This window comes from Hyla sarda, chromosome 6 (genome assembly GCF_029499605.1).
Source record: "Hyla sarda isolate aHylSar1 chromosome 6, aHylSar1.hap1, whole genome shotgun sequence".
Taxonomy (NCBI): domain Eukaryota; kingdom Metazoa; phylum Chordata; class Amphibia; order Anura; family Hylidae; genus Hyla; species Hyla sarda.
Window position 1 is genome coordinate 274830516 of NC_079194.1, and position 24284 is coordinate 274854799.

The 24284-nt window shown below is 45.8% G+C and overlaps 1 long non-coding RNA gene across 1 annotated transcript in view; it reads left to right on the top strand.

Annotated features, from left to right (window-relative positions):
* Positions 1-1832: 1832 nt before the first annotated feature.
* LOC130277086 (uncharacterized) overlaps positions 1833-24284 on the top strand; it is a 61101-nt gene continuing 38649 nt past the window's right edge. The window contains exon 1 of the long non-coding RNA XR_008845365.1: positions 1833-1891. This is a non-coding gene — a long non-coding RNA (uncharacterized LOC130277086). The remainder of the gene's footprint in view (positions 1892-24284) is intronic.

Consider the following 24284-nt stretch of genomic DNA (forward strand, 5'->3'; position numbering starts at 1 on the left):
GTATTGATATTTATATGAGTGTAGGTCTGTTTATGTATGTGTGCATGCAAGCAAGAGTGTGTATATACATACATACATACACACACACACACACACACACACACACACACACACGTGCGCGGCGTGAGTTTGTGCATTAGGGTGCACACCCTAATGCAATAGGCTGCGCACGCCTATGACCTTGTGGTATGTAACCTTCGAACAGACACACCTGGTAGAAGCCCTCGGACATAAGTCTACCCACCGGAAGACAGGTAACATGTGTTCCGTGTGTTCCAAAAAATGTTATCGTTCCGGACATGTGGAAGCATCATGTAACCAAGGTAACTGTGAAATGTGATCAAGCAAAAGGATAGGAAAAGAGACAGGCAGGGTATGTATTCGCCGTATAGAATTGTGAAAATATAACCAAGCCATATGCAATTATGATGATAGAATAAATTAGATGCGTAACATATTTAGATGTACAATAAAATAAAGATATTAAGCAAAAAGATATATGTATGTGTAACCGGATAAAGAAATAGGACATCAATAAAAATACAAAAGATCGTTGTGTGGGTTAAGGCCCATAGGAGCTTGTGTGTCCATATTCAAAATCCAATAAGCCTCTCTAGTGAACACTGTATGAGGCCAGTTTCCCCCACATTTAGGTGCATTGACTTTTTCTATGCCTTGTATTTCAGTGTTGGTATAAGAACCGGAGTGGACTTCTAGAATATGTCTAGGTAAACTTGACATAGTTACATAGTTAGTACGGTCGAAAAAAGACACATGTCCATCAAGCTCAACCAGGGAACCGAAGGGAAGGGGTGTGGCGCGATATTGGGGGATGGGATTTTATATTTCTTCATAAGCATTAATGTTATTTTGTTCCAGGAATGTATCTAATCCTGTTTTAAAGCTGTTAATTTTTCCTGCTGTGACCAGTTCCTGAGGTAGACTGTTCCATAAGTTCACAGTTCTCATGGTAAAGAAGGCGTGTCGCCCCTTGAGACTAAACTTTTTCTTCTCCAGACGGAGGGAGTGCCCCCTCGTCCTTTGGGGGGGTATAACCTGGAACAGTTTTTCTCCATATTTTTTGTATGGGCCATTAATATACTTATATACATTTATCATATCCCCCCTTAAACGTATCTTCTCAAGACTAAACAATTGTAACTCCTTTAATCGCTCCTCATAGCTAAGATGTTCCATGCCCCATATTAGTTTAGTCGCGCGTCTCTGCACCCTTTCCAGCTCCACAATGTCCCTTTTATGGACAGGTGACCAAAACTGAACAGCATATTCCAGGTGAGGCCGTACCAATGCTTTATAAAGGGGGAGTATTATGTCCCTGTCCCTTGAGTCCATGCCTCTTTTTATACATGACAATATCCTGCTGGCTTTGGAAGCAGCAGCCTGACATTGCATGCTATTCTGTAGTCTGTGAGCTACAAGTACACCCAGATCCTTCTCTACCAGTGACTCTGCCAGTTTAATCCCCCTAAGACATGTGATGCATGCAGGTTATTAGTACCCACATGCATAACTTTACATTTATCCTCATTTGTCAAGTGGATGCCCAGACACTTAGTCTATCCAAGTCATCTTGTAACTTATACACATCCTCTATAGACTGTACCGTGCTACAAAGCTTGGTGTCATCTGCAAAGATGCCATCCTCTATATCATTGATAAATAAATTAAACAACAGCGGTCCCAGTACAGAACCTTGGGGTACACCACTAATTACCGGGGACCAGAGTACGAATCATTGACCACCACTCTCTGGGTACGATCCATGAGCCAGTGTTCATGGATCGGTTCGTTGAATTCCTCCCGTCTCTCATATGTTCAGCTATATGATATTTCAGCTTGTGGGTGGTGCAGCTGTCAAGGATGGCTTGAGGTGAGGCATTAAAATGTCAGTGATTGCTGCTGTATACTGCTGAGTGTCGACATAAGAAAATATACACCAGAAAAAATGTTGGTGTAAATACATCTCCTTCTCAGCATACTGGCTAAGCAGCTGTCCCAAGGAGTTCTGTTTATTACACGGAAGTACATTGTTTTTACATTTGACAGAAAAGGGAGGTTTAGTTATGACGTCAAAATCATCATGTTACATTTTGATGTTAGTTTGAGCTTGATCTCTGTATATTTTAGCATATTTAAGCATTTATTTCTTTCTTGGCCAAAGTTCACTTATGCGGCTCTTTTCACTCTGAGACTGGAAAAACCCAGATCTTTGCCCTTCTACACAATCTATATCTTCCTCAAATGTTTTGTCTTCTGACATCTCATCTTGGGCCTCCTGGCGTCATTCCAAGATTTTAGTCGCAAGCAAATGGCAAGCTGGATATAGAGGTTAAGAGTAGATAACCAATATCTTTTTACAGCATTAGAAATGGGAAAATTTAATTTGTAGACTAAAATTTATTGTTACGCCGAGCGCTCCGGGTCCCCGCTCCTCCCCGGAGCGCTCGCTACACTCTCGTTTCTGCAGCGCCCCGGTCAGATCCACTGACCGGGTGCGCTGCGATACCGCCTCCAGCCGGGATGCGATTCGCGATGCGGGTGGCGCCCGCTCGCGATGCGCACCCCGGCTCCCGTACCTGACTCGCTCTCCGTCGGTCCTGTCCCGGCGCGCGCGGCCCCGCTCCCTAGGGCGCGCGCGCGCCGGGTCTCTGCGATTTAAAGGGCCGCTGCGCCGCTGATTGGCGCAGTGGTTCTAATCAGTGTGTTCACCTGTGCACTCCCTATTTATACCTCACTTCCCCTTCACTCCCTCGCCGGATCTTGTTGCCATTGTGCCAGTGAAAGCGTTTCTTTGTGTGTTCCTAGCCTGTGTTCCAGACCTCCTGCCGTTGCCCCTGACTACGATCCTTGCTGCCTGCCTTGACCTTCAGCTACGTCCGACCTTGCTTCTGTCTACTCCCTTGTACCGCGCCTATCTTCAGCAGCCAGAGAGGTTGAGCCGTTGCTAGTGGATACGACCTGGTCACTACCGCCGCAGCAAGACCATCCCGCTTTGCGGCGGGCTCTGGTGAAAACCAGTAGTGACTTAGAACCGGTCCACTAGCACGGTCCACGCCAATCCCTCTCTGGCACAGAGGATCCACCTCCTGCCAGCCGGCATCGTGACATTTATTTTAGTCTACAAATTAAATTTTTTGATTATACTAGTAGACCAATATCAATTTTTTTTGTGTACAGCATTAGAAATGGCATGTAAATATATAAGTATTAATATATATTGATCGGCAGTCAGAATCATTTTAATCAACCTGTCACAGCCAATGTATTGCAACCTACATGTTTTGCATGTCACGCAGTATATGACATGTGAAGAATTGCAATTTATGAAATGCTTTAATGGGGTAAGTCCGACCTGTGGCTGCTGAGGTAAAGCTATTAGATACTAAAATGAGGCTACATAAATTACATCTGTTACCACCACATCAATAGCAGCTTTTGAGATTTAACCATGTATTGGAATGTGATTGTGGCGAAAAGCCACTAGATAAAAAACCCAGTATGTAAAATTAGGGACAGTATGGGATCCTGATAAAATTACAGGTAAGTATTCAGGGAGGCACTCGTAGATGCAACAGCGTTTTTTTTTACATAGGTCTGGTTACAGGATACAACAGAGGCCAACGGGCCGTTTCTCGCTCACATGCGCTTAATCATGACCTAATTGTCACGATTCGGCTTACAGGTTGTGGATCCACTGTGTCAGCGAGGGATTGGCGTGGACCGTGCTGGTGGACCGGTTCTAAGAGACTACTGGTGTTCACCAGAGCCCGCCGCAAAGCGGGATGGTCTTGCTGCGGCAGTAGCAACCAGGTCGTATCCACTAGCAACGGCTCAACCTCGCTGACTGCTGAGAAGGCGTGGGACAGAAGGACTAGGCAGAGGCAAGGTCAGACGTAGCAGAAGGTCGGGGCAGGCGGCAAGGTTCGTAGTCAATATGGATAGCAGGAGATCAGGTAACACAGGCTTGGTCAACACTAAACGCTTTCACTGGCACAAGGCAACAAGATCCGGCAAGGGAGTGCAGGGGAAGTGATGTGATATAGCCAGGGAGCAGGTGGAAGCCAATAAAGCTAATTGGGCCAGGCACCAATCATTGGTGCACTGGCCCTTTAAGTCTCAGAGAGCTGGCGCGCGCGCGCCCTAGAGAGCGGAGCCGCGCGCGCCAGCACATGACAGCAGGGGACCGGGACGGGTAAGTGACTTGGGATGCGATTCGCGAGCGGGCGCGTCCCGCTGTGCGAATCGCATCCCCGACGGCCATGTCAGTGCAGCACTCCCGGTCAGCGGGTCTGACCGGAGCGCTGCAGGGAGAGAGACGCCGTGAGCGCTCTGGGGAGGAGCGGGGACCCGGAGCGCTCGGCGTAACACTAATCATAGGTCATGATTAAGACCTGTATAAAAAAACGCTGTTGCATCTACGAGTGCCTCCCTGAATACGGTTTCTTTGGATTATTGGAAGCTTGTCTCCTTTGGGATAAAGCACCGGGATAAGGACATCACTGCCAAGTCTCCGGGCGTTGGATGTAGTTCACACTACCTGTGGTAATTAGTGCGCGGCAGTGCCAAAACACTTTTTTTTTCTTTTTGTTTGCAATGACAGGTAAGTGTTTCTTAAGAATGCCTTGTATTTGGTTGAAATTGGCACTGAATGGTGTAGAAAACATAGGGGGATGGTTAACTGTATTTTGGTTCTCTTTGCATTTGTGTTTATTTAGATAATGTTGTCTAGTTTTGGAGTCTGCAATAGCTTTGGTCCTTTTGTAAAGTGATTTTCTTGCACCACTGTGTCACCACAGATCTTCTGGTTAAAATAAAAGCAGACACCTTCAGAAGTGGGTTCATGCTTAGATGGGTCAAAGCTACTTTGATGGTCATGATGAAAACCTTTAGTAAGCAGGTGTTTTTAAAGACATTAGATATATGCATTATTAAAAGAGTTATAAGAATTACTATAATAGAATGGCACCAACTGGTGCCCAAAGTGCATAGTGTTGTGCTTGTCCACCTCAGGAGATGAGTGCTGGGAGACACATGCTCAGTCCTGCTTCCCACAGCCAGGTCTCGGCACACAGTTTTTCATTGCAGAACTAACGGCTAAAATAGCTTGCCTAGCTTTTTTTTTTCTAAGGGAATGCATAATATGAATGTTGCACAATATGTACCAACACTATTCTGGATAACACAATTCCTATCAGCACAGAAAGTAAGCAGATATTAATTTGTCAGCTGCCAGAGGGGGAAGGGGACTGATTCTGCTTAGAGCCCACCCAGGGCAGCACATAATAGCAACAGGAATACATGGATGCATAAAATGATTAGCATTTTTTTTTAGATGAAATGGTTCATGAAATAATCTTTAATGCAAATTAAAATTAAAACGTTTAATTTATTACGTCTTAAGTTGGCCCAAGTTAAAGTATTATGTTTCACTGATATAGTTGTAAGTTGACCTGTTGTGCCAGTATATCACCAGATGTGAGTGCCATGGGCACAGATGCAATGCTTTTAATCCATTTATCTAGAGAGAATATAGTCATGGAATTTGTCATGCCGGGTCTACAATTCTGCTACTATAAATATGCAGCGGCACTCCCACAATGCATTGTTTAAATCCGCTCTTAATCCAATTATCTATGAAGAATTAATTCATGGATGAGCGGCCAAACTAATTTTCTCTATGAAAATCCATAAGAAGGCTCTGGCTGGATATGTGATCAGGGAGTAAGCAGCGATTCTTTCCTTGCTTTTCTATACTTGGAATCCTTATGCGAAAGCAGTAAATTTTGTATGTAACCAGAGTAATCCCTGAAATAGTATACCACAAGCCGCAACGCTGAAGAAGGGTTAGTATTTCTAGTAAAACAATGGTTTTTAGCTGCATATAAAAGTGCTGCACAGAACAGTGGAAATATATAGCCGCACCCCTATGCCTGGCAATGTAAAGAATCCATTACTTGTGTGATGCCAAGATACAGAATATTGCACTGATATCAAATAACACCAATGGTAGAAACTAAAGTTCCCTTGAAGGTAGCGCTCCTCATAAATTCCAGCATAGGTCATACCAACCTTTTTTGTTCTTACTTGGATTTACATTTCCAGAAATCCAAACAACTGGTTTATTTCAAGTGAAAGAGAAAATAAGCTAATCAGGAGAAAATGTATTATTCAGTTCTGTTCACATTGGCGGACATATTAAACCTGTGATTTGTGTTACATTAACCCGTTAACGACCATGGACGTCTATGCTCGTCCATGTGCCGTTAACTGGGTATGACGAGCCCGCGTTATACCGGCCGGCCCCCAGCTGATCCCTGTAGCTGGGGGCCGGCCTTAATAGCCGACATGCGGCGATCACCACAGCCGGCTATTAACCTTTTAGATCGCCGCTGTCCAAGTTGACAGCGGCGTCTAAAGGTGCCTTTATCCTTTCCCTGGTGGTCCAGTCGGGTGGATCACCCCCCTGCAGTGCGATCTCGGGGGGGGGGGGGGGGGTGATCCACTGTGGATGTAGCCTGAGGGCTTACCTCTCCTCCTGTGCCAGCCCCAGCGCTCAGAATGATAAAGCCTGGCAGGACCAGGCTTTATCAATTGAGCGCAGAGCACACAGATCAATGGGATTCCATGGAACCCCATTTATCTGTATGATGAATCAAATGATTCCTCCGAAAAGTGTAAAAAAAAATTACAAAAATAAAAAAAAATAAAAAAAGTTTAAACACACATTAACCCCTTCTTTATTAAAAGTTTAAATCACCCCCTTTTCCCAAATTCCATATAAAAAACATATAAACATAATAAAAATAAACATGTGGTATCACCGCGTGCGTAAATTTCCAAACTATAAAAATGTATAATAAATTAAACCACACTGTCAATGGCGTACAAGCAAAAAAAATTCCAAAGTCCAAAATAGCCTATTTTTGGTCACTTTTTATACCATAAAAAAAGGAATAAAAAGCAATCAAAAAGTCTGATCAAAACAAAAATGATACCTATTAAAACTTCAGATCACCGTGCAAAAAAATGAGCCCTCATACCACCCCGTGCACGGAAAAAAAAAAGTTATAGGGGTCAGAAGGGGACAATTTTAAATGCATTAATTTTCGTGCATGTAGTTATGATTTTTTCCAAAAGTACGACAAAAATCAAACCTATATAAGTTGGGTATCATTTTAATTGTATGGACCTACAGAATAAAGTGTTGTTTTTACCGAAAAATGTACGGCATAGAAACGGAAGCCACCAAAGTTTATAAAATTGTGTTTTTTTCTTCTTCTGTCGCACAATTATAATTTTTTTCCCGTTTTTGCTCTAGATTTTTGGGTAAAATGACTGATGTCATTACAAAGTAAAATTGGTGGCGCAAAAAATAAGCCCTCATATTGAATTTTAGGTGCAAAATTGAAAGGGTTATGATTTTTAAAAGGTAAGGAAGAAAAAATTAAAAACGCTTGGTCCTTAAGGGGGTAATATTAATCACATCATTGTTTTTCCTCACTACATTTTCATAGCTCACTTGTGTTTAGTTCAGTGCCGTCTTGATGCCATTTTGGCACCTTACATGTATATCTTACCTTACTGTATTGCTGTATGTGTTATGACCTGATGAGGTGAGAAGCCCATCGAAACGCGTTGTCTTTTATATTAATAAAATAGCACCTTCGTCCACAATTCAGGAATATTTTCTATTCCTCTGATTCCCATTGAATCGGCCTTGTCGAGTATCAATCAAGTTTTCTTCTGATAGTTCTTCGAGCCCTGCTCAGACTACCCCCCCCCCCCCTTGAATGTATTTGAATGTCCACACATAGCAACATCTGACAGGAGGATACCAACAACCATCGGCATCTTGTGAAGACCATCGGTACCCCCGATTAGCATCTGTGATGCTTGCAGCGCAACACTACCAGCTGAATGTATAGCACACCTCAGGCTACATTCACCAATCAATATTGGGCAATGGCACTTATTGTGCATTTCTGTTTTTTTTTATTTCTTTGCATATAAGATATTATTATTGCATTCTTTAGACAGGTTTACGGTTGAAAATGGCTCGATGAGGTGATTAGAAAAACTGAATTGGCAGTTTACTGCTCATATGGCAGGAATGCTTGAAAAATGTGTGGTGGCCCAGTACAGGAGATGTTGCCCCGTACCTTTGCTGCCCTGTCAGGCAGCCTCCCTCAGTGTCCCCAGGGCCCCTTGCACCTGTTTCCCCCCTGTACATATGTTCTGCAGCGTATTGTATTATAAAATGTGTTGTATCTTTAAGAGTTATGTCATGTGATTGTTACCGAGGAGGTACCAGTGGCCAGGTGATCCCAGGGGTAACCTATGGGCTCCCTGCTAGTCTCCCCCATATAAGCCCTGGGTGGAGCTAGCTCACTCTCATCTTGCTGCTCTTTCCTTACAAGTCTTTGCTGAGGTCAGTCGTCGTGCCTAATGTGTGTGTGTCCAGAGTGTTGGAGACCTCAAAGTCAAGTCCTGCAGCCACCATCAATTCAAGTAAGCTAAAGTCACAGCTTTATGAGTCTAGTCAAGTCAGTCCCTGTCATCTGTCAAGTCAGTGTGGTCGACATTTAATTGTCCAGTCCTACTAAAAGTACCAGCAAGCCCTTAAGGTCTCTTCATCACTGGTCACCCCCTTGGGCTCTGGCTGAACTGTATAGACTTAACCAACTGTCTACCCTTAGTAAAGCTACCGTTGTCCGTAACTTGGTGTCTGAGTCTTGATTGGCCCCGTGCCTAGCCCAGGATCCAGCAATATACCTTTGGATGGTTTTAGGCTAAACCACTCCCTGGCATCACGAATACAAGGGGTTAATGCTATCTGCCCCTAGGCTAACAACCTCTGCCCTCATCACATCCCGCTATATGTAAAATCAATTTCAAGCTGTAACCAATGGAGGAAATAAGAATGCATCAACTTCTGTGCACCATCTACAAAAACTGCATATGCAGATATGCAAAAAACCCAACTAGGAAAAAGAAAAAGATTAATCAGTAACATCAGAATCCAAATCCAATATTATGAGTTAAAACACACATAAATAAAAAAAAATACCTTAAAAAGGATTTGTGCAGTCTGAAATAGATATGCTTGTTGAGGAAGTAAGCCAAATATTTGCTTATTTTTTATTTTTTCACGTGTTGCTTTTTGTTCCAAAAATAACAGTAAAATCTGTACAAATTTATAGCGATCATGTAAATCCCAGTAAAACACACAAATTTAACAGTTATGTTGGTCATCTGCTGTAAAAACGCAGTAAAAATGTCCATGATACCGCCACAGTACCACAAAGCAGCAAAGCCAAACATGCCTCCAGTTGAAAGTAGAGATGAGCGAATCGAAGCTGACGAATCGCTTCATTTAAACTCCTCCATTTACTTCAGGCTTCAGGGCATCTAAAATGGCGGATCCACATGTCAGTACATGGGGCAAGGAATGTTGGGAAGGCGGGATGACCCTGAATCACATGCAGGATGCAGCCTACCAGCAGCCAGTCACCCCTGTGATGTCACAGCCCTATATATTCGGCAGCCATTTTGCAACTCGTCATATCATTCATTACACTGCATAGAGATAGGATAGACATCGCTGTGTGCTACACAGAAAATCTCATTCCAGCAGTGTTTCACATCCTAGTCACATCAGTGTTCTGGTGGACAGAGAGCAGTGTTTTTTTTTCACTGAAAGGATTGTTACTGCAGCCATTAACCTCCCAGTCACTTTCTTCAGCATTGTATTACAGAGAGAGGCAGATTGCTGTTTGTTACCTCATACATTTCAACAAGCTGCCTCAGCTTCATAAACCTTAACAGAGGAGGCAGGAATAATTTTTCAATGCAATTCTGTGTCTTTGTTCCACAACAAATCACCTGCTGGTTATACTGGTCTGTAGATGGTATAATACCCAGCAGTCTATTCCTAATCGTCTTTGACAGAGTGCACTTTTGTGTTTTAGTACACAGCTTTTTTGTGCTGCAGCACTGTTGTGTACTGCTGGTGTTGTGCAAAAATACTTTTTTTTTAAGCATACTGTACCGCGTTTTTCTGCCCTCATAAGTGCATACTTCATACATACATCTAAGCAGTCTACTATTTTGTACCTGTTAATCTGTCAAGTGCTTAGATACTGTGAAAGGAAAGTCAGAAGAACACACCAGCTGCTGTTCTAGACAAATACTGTTTTAAGAGTAGTGAAGCGTATTGTAATCCCCTCCATATACGCACTAAGTATGTCAGGCAGAGACATGCCACAGAGGAGTGGCAGAGGCCTAAATTTATCAGGCAGAGTTCGCAGCAGACTAGGGGTGAGTGGCAGCATAAGTCGCAGCGAGAGGCCTGAGCTCCCGGTATCAGCTAGCAGTCGTGTCTCTACCAGCAACCCATCTGCCATCATCGATTGGTTAACATGGTAATCCACTTCATCACAAGGGACATCTGATACCCGCAGTCAACAGTCGGTGGGTTCCTCAGACACAACCCTCAATTGGCATGGCCCGGGAGCAGACCCTGTGCTCCTATTGAAGTATCTTTGGTGTCCCGGTACCGCATCCTATACGGTACCTGTATATAGGTCCCCATAGCCAGAGTCCCTAGGACATCGGGGTCCTTCTTATCTAGTCCACCCCTTGTCACCTCTCCTCTAGGTATTCTTAAATCTAGCAGTTTATTCAGGATTTATATAAATATAAATGTACAAATGTATATAATTGGTTAATTACCTGTACTTAGCGTAGCAGGACCTGCGGGTCACGTGATCAGGTAAACTCTATGGTTTTTGCTTAAGGACCTTTTGGAGGTCCCTATGACGTATTGCACCCATTATTCCTTGTAACGGTGAGTGACAGATATTCGGACCAATTAAAACGGCCCTGCCCATATAAGGGAGTGGCGGCCATTTCTCGCTCTCTTGTTCCCGGGCCTTGGTGAGAGAAGGATCTGCGCTGCTGTCATCAGTGAGTTTAGGCCTGAGCCTTGCGGCAACGGCTGATCGTTACCAAACCGTGAGTGTATCAATCCCTAAGCACTCTGCAAGATCACCGGACCTTATCTATCCCCTAAATCCGGACGGATCTTCGCAAATAACCCTTAATTCATAGACTTATATCTAAAGTCAAGGTCCGCAACAACTGTCAGTCACTGAAGTGTATAGAGACTGTTTGAATGAGACTGTTACTGTTCATTGGATGTATCGCAAGCCTTTTTAACTAAAGTTTGTTCAAGTTCAGCTAACTTGTGGACCTTCAGTCATTATTTGCATGCACCTATCGTTACTGGGAAGGGCGGCGATAGGCCGGAGAATTACCTCAGCATACTAGCCCTCAGCCTGGCATCACGAACTATAGGGTTAACCTTAACCCTGGATATACTAAAGCAAAACCCTGACTACACTACCACTACCCCAGAGGCCTACCACATATCTTATGCTGTGGGTTCAGCTCCACTATTCAGTGAGGATGATCAGCAGCTACTGCCCAGCCAAGAAGTGGGGGAGACATCCGCCTCTTCCTCCGCTAGGTGGGCAAGTAGTGATGAGGAGAGTGACGTGGGAGGTGGTGTTGCCAGGGTTCAGGGTCCTGAAGCAGACACTGTTGAGGAACCTGAGGAGGACATCAGTGACGTGCAGACACTTGTTGATGATGATGATGATGATGATGATAAAGCTGATCACAATTGGGAGCCGGGAAGCAGAAGGGGCTTCATCATCATTAGGAGAAGAGTTGCAAAGTCAGCATGGTGGCAGAAGTGGAAATTAAGGAGCCATAAGTGCCCGGGGGAGACCACCTGCTTCGCGGCAGCCTGCCTTACTGGGAGGTAGTGGAAGAGGGGTTCCTGGAGACGGCGGCAGTAGCAGTCAATTAGTGCGGACTGTTCGTGGGAAAATCAGCTACTCGGCGGTGTGGCAGTTTTTCATCAAAGTCCAGAATAACATATCTAGGGAAGGGACTGGTGTAATAGGGTGTATCAGTGTGGTGACTGGGTGCACTAATCCCAGTGTGTATACAGTCATAAGAAAAAAGCTCACACACACTGTTTCACTGCATCAATTTCTTCCTTCTTTATATGGATAATTTTCCAAACACATAACAAAGTAAGGAAAGCAGAAAATCATCACCCACACTGCTTTCCTTACTTTGTGATGTGTTTGGAAAATTATCCATATAAAGAAGGAAGAAATTGATGCAGTGAAAGTGTGTGTGTGAGCTTTTTTCTTATGGCAGTTTTTCATCAAGCATCCGGAGGAGGTTCACATAGCCACATGCAAGATATGTCGGCAGAAGGTGAAGCGTGGCCAGGGTCCCTATGTTGGCACCATGGCCCTGCGTCAACACATGTTTCACCACCATAAAGCGGCCTGGGAGAACCGTGGCTCTGATATGGTGGTCCAACCTGCTGCATCACCCAGTGGCACTTTCAGCCAGCCAAGGCTCCACCATCTCAGCCTAAGTGAGCTGTGTGTCATACCCTCCTTCTGTCGCTCCAGAGGCTCCTGCTCCTCCTACTTTTAGTCAGCCATTCCGCCAACAATCCATCAGCGAAGCCATGTCCAAGAGACAACAGTATGCGCCCACTCATCCAACGGCGCAGAAGCTGAATGTACTCCTGTCCAAGCTGCTGGTGCTGCAGTCCCTCCCTTTTCAAGTGGTGGACTCTGCACCTTTCAGAGAACTGATGGCTTGTGCCGAGCCGAGGTGGAGAGTGCAAAGCCGTCATTTCTTTGCGAAGGCAGTACCAGCCCTGTACAATTTTGTGGGAGAGAAGGTTGGCCAGTCCTTGAGCCTGTTGGTGTGTACCAAAGTGCACGGCAGCACCAACGTGTGGAGCTGTAACTACGGTCAGGGACAATACATGTCGGCCCACTGGGTGAATGTGGTTCCTGCACAGCCACAACACCAACTTGGACAGGTCACGCCGCTTCCTCCTCCTCGCTCTCAGGCCGTTGGTCCTGTGACAGTGTGTGACTCCGCCTCCTCATCCTCCACCTTGTCCTCAGCCTCCACTGCCCAGACAAGTCTCAGTGACCCTTCAGGATACAATCTGTGCAGGGCATGGAGGTGTCACGCTGTTCTTCACATGGTTTGCCTTGGAGAACGGAGTCACACGGGAGGAACTGCTAAGTCATTCGTAAAGAAATCGGAGCATGGCTTACTCCCCGTTGTCATTCACATGGTTCCCATTTCCAGTTTTCGTGAAGAACATCTTGCATGCGCTGCGACTGAAAAGGCTGAGCCATGCGCCCTGCTTGGCACGTGTTCAATCTGGTTGTGAAGCAGTTCCTGAAGTTTCCCCCCTCCCCCCCCCCCATTTGCAAGACATCCTAACAATGGAAAGGAAACTTTGCATGCACTTCAGCCACTCGTACACCGCAAAGCACACCCTACTTGAGCTGCAGTGTCAGTATAGTGTCCCCCAACATAGTCTGTTTTGTGACGTTGCCACATGTTGGAATTCCACCCTCCATATGTTGGATCGACTGTACGAACAGAGAAAAGCCATCACCGATTTCTTGATGATCCAAGCAGATAGGGGTACTCCCCTGTGTAACTTCAATGTAAACCAGTCGCAGCTCACACATGACACCTGCCGTTAGAGATGTCGCGAATTGGCGAACATATGTGAAGTTCGATCCGCCCCCTATAATTTAACATTGCAGTAAACTTTGACCCTGTGAGTCAGAGTCAGCAGACACATTACAGCCAATCAACATCAGTCCCTCCCTTCCAGACCCTCCTACCTCTTGCACGGACGCCATTTTAGCCTCATTCAGCATGCTGCAGGCTTAGGAAGTGGAGGGTTAAAGAAGCTGCTCCTGCTGTATAGGGAAAGCAATAGCTAGGTTGCTGCTAGGTGGTGTATTCAGGGTCCAGTTTACTCCTAATGCACTAGTGTAACATCTGCTTTAAGGACAGCACCCAAAAAAGCCCTTTTTAGGGCTGAAAGATATCAGTCCTGGTTGGGAGGGAACCGCTGGTTAAGAGGGGTACTCCAGAATCAAACTCAAGTTCCTTCAAGCAACTAACTACTACAGTATTCAAAGGGCTGAAATATATCAGTCTGTGTGTTTTGCAACAGCTGGAGGCACCCTGGTTGGGGACCACTGCATAAAAGGGGAACTTCGCTGGCAAGTTTTTTTGCTCATTGTCACACTAGTGCAAATCACATTTAGGTGTGACAGTTGTGCAAATTAAAAAAAAATATATAAATTTTTTGGCTGTTAAATAAAATCAGCCGTCACTGTTAGTTCACGTAACAGTTGACATTTTTCCTGCCTGCAGGGCAAATTGTGTCACCCTAGGGCAAATCACATTAGGTGTGACACTTGTATAAATTTAACCAAAAAAATGACAGGCAGAGGAAGGCCACCTCGCAGGGGCCGTCGTGGTGCTGGGATTCCCTTTGGCCCTAGAATGGCCAGTGTTCAGAGGCCACGTACCCTGAACCCCCAAAGTTCTGAGGACTTAGTTGACTGGCTATCACAAGACACCCAATCTACTACTAAAGCTTCCGCTCGGAACCTTGATGCACCGTCCTTCTCCTCCTCTAGCTTAGCTTCGGGCACCTCTCATGCTACCACTTGCCAGCCTGCCGCCACCACCAACACTGGCACCACTGCAGCTTTACTTGATCCGTCAGAGGAGCTATTTACACATCAGTTTGAAGACATGAATGATGCACAACCATTATTGCCAGAGGATGTAGTTAACAGGGATATGTCTCAGTCAGGCAGCATTACACACATGGACGTACGGTGTGATGATTATGTTGTACCCGCTGCTGCTTCCTTTCTTGAGGTGTCAGATAGCGGTGAAGATGTTGATGATGACTGTGTCCGTGGATGCCATGGGGGTGCCCGCTAGAAGAGAAGAAGAGGGGGAAAGTTCAGATGGGGAGACAGAGAGGAGGAGGAGACGAGTTGAAAGCAGGGGGAGGTCATCGCAAGGAGCTAGTGGCACAGTAAGACAGCATGCATCGGCACCTGGGGTCAGCCAGTCGGGACGCCAATCAACGCATGCTGTTGCCACCACCAGAATGCCGTCATCGCAGAGCTCAGCAGTGTGGCATTTTTTTGTGTGTCTGCCTCTGACAACAGCGAGGCCATTTGCAACCTGTGCCAGAAGAAACTGAGTCGTGGGAAGTCCAACACCCACCTAGGCACAACTGCTTTGCGAAGGCACATGATGTCACATCACAAACGCCTATGGGATCAACACGTCAGTACAAGCAGCACACAAAGTCAAAGCCGCCATCCTCCTCCTGGTCCAGCATCTTCAGCCAGGTCAACCACTGCTGCCCTCCTTGCCCCCTCTCAACCATCCGCCTCTCCATCTCTCGCCTTGAGCAGTTCCTGCTTATCTGCCCAGTCAGGTGTCTGTCAAGGAGATGTTTGAGCGCAAGAAGACAATGTCTCAAAGTCACCCCCTAGCCTGGCGTCTGACAGCTGGCTTGTCGGAACTGCTAGCCCGCCAGCTTTTACCATACAAGCTGGTGGAGTCTGAGGCCTTTAAAAAATTTGTAGCCATTGGGACACTGCAGTGGAAGGTACCCGGACGAAATTTTTTTGCACAAACGGCAATCCCCAAACTTTACTCCATTGTGCAAAAGGAAATTATGGCATGTCTGGCACACAGTGTAGGGGCAAGGGTCCATCTGACCACTGATACCTGGTCTGCAAAGCAAGGTCAGGGCAGGTATATCACCTACACTGCTCCTTGGGTAAACCTGGTGACTGCTGCCAAGCATGGAATGCGTGGCTCTGCAGAGGAGTTTGTGACACCGCCACAACCTGCTGCCACCTCCTCTACTCATCCTACTCCATCCTCTTCCATAATATCCTCGGCCAAGTCCTCTTCCACTGCTGCGTCTTGCTCCACATCACCGGCACCCCCCCCCCCCCCCCCAGGTGCTATTCCACATCCCGGATACAGCAGTGTCATGCCATCTTGGGGTTGACTTGCCTCAAAGCGGAGAGTCCACACCGCACCAGCGCTCCTGTCGGCCCTGAACGCACAGGTGGACCAGTGGCTGACTCAGCACCAACTGGAGATCGGCAAGGTGGTTTGTGACAACGGAACGAATTTGTTGGCGGCATTGAGGTTGGGCAAGATGACACATGTGCCGTGCATGGCACATGTGTGTAATCTGATTGTACAACGCTTTGTGCTCAAGTACCCAGGCTTACAGGATGTCCTGAAGCAGTCTAGGAAGGTGTGTGGCCATTTCAGGTGTTCCTACACGGCCATGGCGCACTTGTCAGATATCCAGCAGCAAAATAACATGCCAGTGAGGCGCTTGATTTGCGACAGCCCGACATGTTGGAATTCAACACTCCTAATGTTCGACCGCCTGCTCCAACAAGAAAAAGCCGTCAACAAATATTTGTATGACCGGGGTGCTAGGACATCATCTGCGGAGCTGGGAATTTTTTTGCCACGTTACTGGAGGCTCATGCGCAATGCCTGTAGGCTCATGTGTCCTTTTGAGGGGGTGACAAACCTGGTCAGTCACACCAAAGGCACCATCAGCGACATCATACCGTTTGTTTTCTTCCTGGAGCGTGCCCTGCGAAGAGTGCTGGATCAGGCAGTAGATGAGCATGAAGAGGAAGAGTTGTGGACACCATCACCACCAGAAACAGCCTTATCAGCATCGCTTGCTGGACCTGCGGCAATGCTGGAAGAGGATGGTGAGGAAGAGGAGTCAGAGGAGGAATGTGGCTTTGAAGAGGAGGAGGAAGACCAACCACAGCAGGCATCCCAGGGTGCTCCTTGTCACCTATCTAGTTCCTGTGGTGTTGTACGTGGCTGGGGGGACATCACTGAGGACGAGGAATGGGACATGAGTAGCTCGGCATCCGTCCTTGTGCAAATGGGGTCTTTCATGCTGTCGTGCCTGTTGAAGGACCCTCGTATAAAAAGGATGAAGGAGAACGACCTGTACTGGGTGTCCACGCTAATAGACCCCTGGTATAAACATAAAGTGCCTGACATGTTACCGCATTACAGCAAGGCGGAAAGGATTCAGCAGGTCCAAAATAAATTAAGAAGTATGCTGTACACAGCGTATAAGGGTCATGTCACAGCACAACAGGGATCTAACAGGGGAAGAGGTGAAAGTAATCCTCCTCCTCCCACGAACACACCGGCAAGGACAGGAAGCTGTACAGACATGCTGTTGATGGAGGACATGCGGAGCTTTTTAAGTCCTACACATCGCCACAGCCCTTCGGGGTCCACCATCAGAGAACGACTTGACTGACAGGTAGCAGACTACCTGGCCTTAACCGCAGATATCGACACTGAGGAGTGATGAACCCCTTGACTACTGGGTGTGCTGGCTTGACCTGTGACCTGAGCTATCCCAATTTGCGCTCGAACTTCTGGCCTGTCCCGCTTCAAGTGTCCTGTCAGAAAGGACCTTCAGTGCAGCAGGAGGTATTGTCGCTGAGGAGTCGCCTTGGTCAAAAAAGTCTGGATTACCTCACCTTTCTTAAGATGAATGAGGGATGGATCCCGAAGGCACTGACACTGGGCGATACATTTGACTGAACAAGGCCTGATCAGATGACCTGCCTTGGCCTAAAAATGGTCCACACGCTGCTGTATTTGAACTCTGAATGCCGGTTGACTTGCGTGACTTATCCGCCACCAACTAGGGTTCAAGCCGCAATGTTTTAGGGCACTTTCTGCCTTGCAAAACAAACAGAAATTTTTCAGGCCTCTGCTACAGCAGCGGTTGCGACAATACCAAATTTTCCAGCCAGAAATTATCAGATTGTATCAGACTGGTGCCCCGTATTTTGCCGGCACAGTTTCATATAATCGCATAACTTTAGTCCCTATTATAAATTAATATTAATAAATTACTAATTAATAAATTACTATTGTATGCACATCGCTCTTACAAGATACATGCACTGATGGCACTGTTACATATGTTACATCCATAGCATGGAGTGCAGGTTGACCGCTGCTGACATCACATGTCAGCACACTAACTAATATCTTAACAGTTACTCCCGTGTAATGACACTCACATAAACGACACTGACATTGCTAAATCCTTGAATTACACTGCTCAAATAGTTAATTTTGCTCATTGTGGCACCATACTGAATTCAGCCCTTAATGTCCCATGCACTGATGCATCTGTAGCACTGAGCGCATCACGGTGATGCCGTTACTTACACTATAAAGGTGTCAGCCAAATAGCAGTGATCCCCGTGCAATATGTTTGTCAATCAGAGCACACCAGTCACATCATTGATCAGACACTACAATACTTACTGCCTTCTGTATTAGCGCTGCCTTACAGGTTTGCGCGTGTCTTTCATCTCACACCTACACAGTATGAGAGTTGTCACATCCGCCGGCAGCCACAATCTAGCGAATGGAACATTACTCTAGTTTGTTTACCCAGCCTTGCTCTGGAGTTCATTCATCCAGAGGTGGCTGGCGTGGGCAACTTACGGGGGTAGCAGCGCTATATAGTGTTTTTAAAGCCCCTTATTTTAAGATCTGCCGTACACATGTAATCAAGTTTAACTTATGTTTCACATGTACATTGATATTTGTGAAATTCTATTAAGTTTAAACAAGGTATTGAATTGGATTAATTGATTGTAATGACCTGGTGACCCGGAAGATGTTCCTTCCCCGGGCTTTTAAATCACCTGTTTTTAATGTTATTGATCATATGCCTGACTAAGAGCTCAGCACGAGCTCGAAACTTGAAGTTGCACAATAAAGAATTAACCTGCCATATGGACTGTTGCCTGCATCTGTCCAAGGAGTAAAAGCGCCGTATGGTAATTCCTGTTTTCCTGGATTTTATCCACCACTTTTCATTGCCCATCCAGCGACCGAGAGGAACCTGGAAAGGAAACCGTGGCTGCTGACCTCCATTTCTTCCTGCGAGTCTATATGCCTGCTGAGGTGTTGTGCTCTTAGCACAACACGATGTGGTAAGCCTTCAATTTTTGTGCACATTGAAGCCACTCTGCTGTACCATCCACACTAGGAGCGCACCTTGTTGTTTTTTGTCTTTTTCACATTCAAATTTTCCAGCCAGGTGTACATGCCTAATTTTTCTGGCCTCTGCTGCTGCACTTGTTATGGTACTGCAATTTTTATGGCCGCTGCTACAGCTGCGGCTGCGACAATACCCAATTTTTCATCCATGTGTACATGCCTAATTTTTCTGGCCTCTGCTGCTGCACTTGTTATGGTGCTGCAATTTTTCTGGCTGCTGCTACAGCTGCGGCTGCGACAATACCCAATTTTTCATCCATGTGTACATGCCTAATTTTTCTGGCCTCTGTTGCTGCAATTTTTATGGCCGCTGCTACAGCTGCGACAATACCAAATTTTCCAGCTAGGTGTACATGTCTAATTTTTCTGGCCTCTGCTGCTGCACTTGTTATGGTGCTGCAATTTTTATGGCCGCTGCTGTGGCTGCGACAATACCCAATTTTTCATCCATGTGTACAAGACTAATTTTTATGGCCTCTTCTCCTGCAATTGTTATGGTGCTGCAATTTTTATGGCCGTTGCTACAGAAGCGGCTGCAACAATACCACATTTTTCAGGCATGTGTACATGCCTAATTTTTCATGCACTCTCTGCTGACATCTCTGTCCATTTTTGCAACCGTGGATATTAGATGTATGCTAAGGGTAGCATGGTGGCTCAGAGGTTAGCACTGCTGTATTGCAGCGCTGTGGCCTTGTGTTCAAATCCCACTATGTGCTGCCTAATATGGGGGAATCTATGTGCTGTCTAAAGGGGGAATCTAACTATGTGATGCCTAAAGGGGGGATCTAACTATGTGCTGCCTAATATAGGGGAATCTATGTGCTGTCTAAAGGGAGGCTCTAACTATGTGATGCCTAAAGGGGGGCTCTATGTGCTGCCTAAAGGGGGCTAAAGCACATTATTCCAAACCATTTAGAAATAATAGGTGATTTATGCCCTTTATGGATTAAAACCAGACTCTGCATCAACTATGTAATTTTCCATGGGAGGAATGACTTCTGGCTCTCCACCTTATTGGACCCTCTCTACCGCCACAAAATTGGGGCCTTTTTTACACCCACTGAGAGTGAGAACAAAATGACCTACTACAGAGGCATCCTATGTAGTCAGTTGGCCATCGTCCATCCTCTCGCAGGTCTGAATCGGGGGGGCCCCCTGCTCTCACCTTCCCCTGCCATGGCTGGTGGGGTGGGGTGGCAGGAGCAGTACCAGCTCCATCAGTAGCAGCCTGAGTTTACAGTCGCTGATGAGTAGCTTTCTTCACCCACCTAGTAAAGCAACTCATCAGCAGCAGGTACGCCTGGAGCAGGACCTGAACCAGCAGGTGGGGGCATACCTTGAAATGTCCATGCCAACATACCTTGAAGATCCGCTGGACTTCTGGGCAGCCAAACTTGATTTGTGGCCCCAACTAGCAGTTTGCCCTAGAAAAGTTGTCCTGCCCGGCCAGTAGTGTGCCATCAGAGCGGGTGTTTAGTGCGGTGGGGGCCATAGTCGCCCCAAGGAGAACTTGTCTGTCCACGAAAAATGTGGAGAGACTTACCTTTGCCAAGATGAATCAGGCATGGATCAGCCAGGATTTCCAACCACCAATGCCTGATGCATGAGAGTAGATTGACCATGGTGCCACACCAACACTTCACAAATATGCATAGTACCAAACAGATTTAAGGCGCTGCTCCCCAAACAAACATTCCTCAGCATCAGACCTTTTTTCACCCACCTTCATCACTGGGTACCGGTATTTCCACCCACCGCACCACTCTGTCACCGGATCACTTTCAGGACTCATGATGCTGCTGCTGCCAACTCCAGGCTGTGTCATTCAGCCACTATATGGTCTCTTCATGCTTCAGGTACCTCCATGCTGTGTCATTCAGCCAATGTATGGTTACCTGATGCTGCTGGACCTGGGGCTAAAAAATTTTATGGTAGCACTAGCTACCATAAATCTTCAACTTAAATTTCAACATTCCTCTCTTATTCTTACGGATTGTGAAGCCCTAGTGTCTACTCATGCTGCTGCCAGCTCCAGGCTATGTCATTCAGCAACTATATGGTTTCTTCATGCTGCCAACACCTCCACGTTGCATCATTTAGCCACTATATGGTCTTCTCAATGCTGCCAACACCTCCACGCCAGTGGCAGATCCAGCAATTGCCCCGCTGCCCCCCCGAGATTGCTGCCCCTATTATTGAGGAGCAGGAGCTGTCCCCGACTCCACTGTCCCCTCACCTTTCACACGCTGCTCCAGCTCCTGCTGCCCCTTTAAGAGAGGGAGCTGATGGGTGCTGCAACTTTGTTCCTGCTCGTCCGACCTCTCCCCCGGCTGCTCACCGCAGAGCTGAAAAGAAGACACTGCCTGCCAGCTGTACAGCCTCTGCGGCCTGTATCCTCCATACCAGCGGAGCTCCGTCCAGTCTGACAGTCTCTGATCTGCAGGGCCGCCAATAGAGGTGAGGAGCTCTGTAGTGAAGTCCCAGTGGCCGGGCATGTCAGTCACTACCTGTATACCAGTGACTGCTGTGCCCTCTCTGGCCTACTACATATAGTATATGCAGTATATGGGCCATTCATTGATATACAGTGATGTGTTTCTCAAACAGGGTGCCTCCAGCTGTTGCAAAACTACAACTACCAGCATGCCCAGACAGCCAACCAGAGTTGTAGTTTTGCAACAGCTGAAGGCACCCTAGTTTGGAAACACTGTGGGGCTATATACATCAGCTGTGCTGTACCACTGCCCTGGTTGCTATAAATTATATGCATGTATATAGTAGTCAAGGCTACAATTAATGTATATAGCCCCTCAGTGTTATGTCACTATATACCAATGTCTGTGCTGTGTTCTCTGCCCTGCCTGGCCCATATTACATATATAATATATGTAGTATGGGCTAGCCAGTTCAGAGGACACACAGCACGTATATAGGGACATAATACTGCAGGACTATATACATCAGCTTATCTGTGCTGTACCCACTGCCCTGGCAGCTATATATTATATATAGTAGCCAGGGCAGTGGGTACAGCACAGCTGATGTATATAGCCCTGCAGTGTTATGTCAGTATATGTCACTGTATGCCAATGTCTGTGCTGTGTTCTCTGTCCTGCCTGGCCCATATTACGTATATAATATATGTAGTATGTGTTAGCCAGTTCAGAGGACACACAGCACAGACATTCGTATATAGGGACATAATACTGTTGGGCTATATACATCAGCTTCCCTGTGCTGTACCCACTGCCCTGGCAGCTATATTTATGCACATAAACATATACATATATATATAGTAGCCAGGGCAGTGAGTACAGCACAGCTGATGTATATAGTCCCGCAGTATTATGTCCCTTTTCTCACTGGCCTATACCAGCCTATACATGGGGACCAAAAAAGTGTAAAAAAAAATAAAAAAAATACATTTAAAAAAAGTAATAAATGTGATTTACCCCTTGCCTAATAAAAGTTTGAATCACCCTTTGTTCCCATTTTTTAAATGAAATAATGTAAGGAAAACCCTATGCATAAACCCTAAACATGTGGTAGCGCCACATGCACAAATGTGTGAACTAATAAAATATAATAGTTAAGTTGCACACTGAAAGGTGAAAGCATGAAAAAATATCCAAAGTCCAGAAGTGCGTATTTTTGGTCACTTCAATGACTAAAAAAAATAAAATCTAAATAAAAATGTTCCTGACAAAAACTTCAGATCACAGCACACAAAATAAGCCCTCATATAGTCCTGTATGCGGAAAAATAAAAGGGTTATAGGGGTGAGAAGAGGACACTTTAAAGCATACTCATTTAATGCCCCCCTGTCTTGTGCCCCTTACTTAAAATGCCCCCCGAGGGTGCAGGACAGGGGGCATTATAACATTACAGGGGCATTATATGTGAGGGGAACATTACAGGGGCATTATATGTGAGGGGCACAGCACAGGGGAGCATTATATGGTAGGGGCACAGGACAGAGGGCATTATTATTATTATAAGGGAGAACAGGGTGGGTCATAGTTATATGTGCAGGCACAGGATGGGGCATTATTACTATATATGAGGGGCAGAGAGTATAAGGAATTTCTGGGGTAGTACGGTTTTCATTAGCCACAATACATCACGGTATTGTATTCAGAGGGATATTTAGAGCGTACAGTGTGTTGTAGTAATATATTAAGAGGTTACAGTGTGTGGCAGTATTATATTCAGGGGGTACAGTGTGTGGCAGTATAATATTCAGTGGGCACAGTGTGTGGTAGTATTATATTCAGGGGTACAGTGTGGCAGTATTATATTCAGTGGGTACAGTGTGTGACAGTATTATATTCAGTGGGTACAGTGTGTGGCAGTATTACATTCAGTGGGTACAGTGTGTGGCAGTATTACATTCAGTGGGTACAGTGTGTGGCAGTAATATATTCAGAATGCACTGACCTAGTGAGGAGCCATCTGGGCGTCAAGTTCTGCAGTGAGAACATTTAGCTGGATCCGGTGGTATGTACCATCTGAATTAGATAAGGAAAGACTATAGAGAAAACGTCACCTGTAGTCACTGATATCATTGTGTAGTGTCCTGACTGTCCCATCACTGGTTAGTTTTGCAGTAATGATGGGTGAAACAACAACTCCCAGCATCCCCTCACCACTACTTAGGTCATACTGGGAGTTGTAGTTTTAAATGGTAAAAACTTCTTTAGCACTTTCCCATTCTGTGGTAATTGGTATATTTGATTATTATACTGGATACATTTAATAATATTGTAAATTCCTTAAGCAACACCTTATTTTCTGTCCACCAACACAAAATTCTCTAATAGTGCCCCTCCCGAGACTAGACTCTGGATCCGCCCTTGCTCCACGCTGTGCCATTCATCCAATATATGGTTTACTGATTCTTCAGCCAGCACCAGTCTGTGTCATTCAGCAACTACATAGTTTAGTGATGCTGCTGGACCTAGGACATTACCTATATATATTTATGGTAGCACTAAGTACCATACATCGTCAATGGAAATTTCAAAATTCATCATTTAATCTGAGGGGTTGTGAAGCCCTCTTGTGTACTCATGCTGCTGCCAGCTCTAGTCTGTGTCATTCAGCAAGTACATGCTTTAGTGATGCTGCTGGGCCTAGGACATTACCTATATATGTTTTATGGTAGCACTAGCTACCACACATCTTCAATGGAAATTTCAAAATTCATCTTTTATTCTTAGAGA